Source organism: Amblyomma mixtum, chromosome 3 (genome assembly GCF_055824585.1).
Source record: "Amblyomma mixtum isolate Tamu chromosome 3, ASM5582458v1, whole genome shotgun sequence".
In the NCBI taxonomy this organism is placed as follows: Eukaryota; Metazoa; Arthropoda; class Arachnida; order Ixodida; family Ixodidae; genus Amblyomma; species Amblyomma mixtum.
In genome coordinates this window covers 302,806,580-302,808,703 of record NC_143014.1, presented here as the reverse complement: position 1 = coordinate 302,808,703, position 2,124 = coordinate 302,806,580, and the positions used below count along the sequence as shown (strand labels likewise).

General features: G+C 48.4%; 1 pseudogene; it reads left to right on the top strand.

Moving 5' to 3' along the window:
• The first annotated feature begins 279 nt into the window (after positions 1-279).
• LOC149355429 (uncharacterized) lies at positions 280-1,664 on the top strand (annotated as a pseudogene).
• The last annotated feature ends 460 nt before the right edge of the window (positions 1,665-2,124 follow it).

Here is a 2,124-nt window from a genome sequence, read left to right as displayed (position 1 = left end):
GTGCGCATTTTCTCCACGGTTCGTACATCCCAGCTGTCAAGGCACGCCAAGCAAGTGTAACCCGTCCGTTTTCCGGAGAAGTCTGTTCGGGAAGTACTGAGTGCTGTGAGCGATGACACCGGAGTATCTCCCCGTACCGTTGCCAAAATCAAGGCGGAGCGTCTGTGTGGGCCTTCGGCGTCTCCTAAGAAAAGACCTCGCGACGTCAAGATTTCAAGCTCGCGAACAGTCAAGCATTACAGCTTCACAGTCCATGCCATCCGTCTGAAAGTGCACAGTATGTACGCAAAGAGGGATGTCCCAACACTGGACAGTGTGCTAAAGACTGTAAATGAGGACGACGACCTGCCGAACTTCAAGAAAACGACGTTGTGGAGGTTGATGAAGGGCATCGGATTCACATTTTAAAAAAGAAAACGGAACTTTGCGCTGATCGAGCGTAGTGACATCATTGCCTGGTGTCGCAGGTACCTGCGGTCGATCAATGAATTGCGAGAACAGGGCAGGTAGTACGAGTCGTTCCTTGTTTATTTTCTTACGCAGCACGTTTAGACTGGCTTCACATAGAGCTTATGTTAGCGTTGCAACCTCGTAGTCGTAGCAGTAAGTGCTGCTTCTGAATGACACATTTAAAAGAAATCGTCTTAACCACGTTGCTGTTGCGGACGTTTTGCGTGGAGATGACGTTTCACGGCCAGTTTTCGCTACATTTGGGTGGGGCACGAGTCTGCATGGGTCAGATTTAACGCTAAATCCCAATTGGTGCGGCAAGCAAAAACAAAACTGCCAAAAATGTCGTAGCACCGCAGTGGGTCGTGCCATCTCGTCGTCACCGTAGGAACGAATGAACACCCACCGTACACTGCCCGTTCCTCCGGTGGTGCGAGTTACTGGCGCTACTGCTGCGAACGTTGGGAATTTTTGTTCGCAGTCGCCACAAGTGAAGAGATTCCAAATGTTGCCAAATTAGTCAAGTACCCCATGCAAACATACAGTGAATATAAAGTGGCTACCAAATGCCGCCTGGGCGCGAAATATAAGCCCAAACAAGGCAGCAATAAAGCCGAGACAATTCTTTTTCCCGATTTTCTTTGAGCGGCTGTTTGTGAGCAGTGTGTTTCTTGCAGTGTTTGCCTGCTTACATGCTGCATTGTGTTTGTTTACTGACAAGCATTAACTCGTGCACTCGGTTCTTTTGCATTTACAGGTGCATCATCTACCTATATGAAAGCTGGGTCAATGCAAGGTACACAAAAGAATACGTCTGGCAGGACAAGACTGTGAAGTCATCCCTGGATGCCTTCCTGAAAGTTTTAACAATGGGATTGGCTGCGCCTTCGGGCAAGGGGGCTTGTTTGATCCTTGTACGTGCTGGGAGCAGTGCAACAGGATTCGTGGAAGATGCTGCTGACTTCTTCAGAGCAAAAAAGGGAAACCACGCTGACTACCGCTCTGAGATGGATGGTAACTACTTTGAGAAGTGGTTCACCGACAAGCTTTTGCCAAACATTACAGCCAATAGCATTGTCGCCATGGACAATGCTCCATATCATAGTGTGGCTCTTGAAGAAGCACCTACCAAGTCTACATGCAAAGCTGATATTCAGCTTTGGCTCACAAAGAAAGGTGCTCCGTGCTCACCTGCAATGGTGAGGTCATGGTGAGAACAGAACTGCTGGAGCTTTCGCGAAAGGTAAACACACCCAGCGCTGTGTACCGCATCGACACCCTGGCGGCTACCCATGGCCACGAAGTGCTTCGTTTTCCACCATACTACTGCGAGTTCAATCCCATTGAACTTGTTTGGAGCCAGGTGAAGGGATACATCGCAAGTCGCAACAAATGTTTCACTTTGGCTCAAGTGGAAAAGCTCCTGCCTGAAGCACTGGCGTCTGTAAGACAGGAAAACTGGCAAAAATGTTGTGTTCATGTGGAGCAAGTTGAGGCTGAAGCATGGCAACGTGATATGATTGTTGAAGCTGAAATTTAATCGGTTGTCTTCAGCATTTCTGACTCTTGCAACTCCTCCTCTGATGAGTCGAGCACTGATTTCAGTGATGAAGATTTAAGTGGCATCGAGGGACTTGTCTGACTTCGAATTGATCTGTAATACACATGCTACCG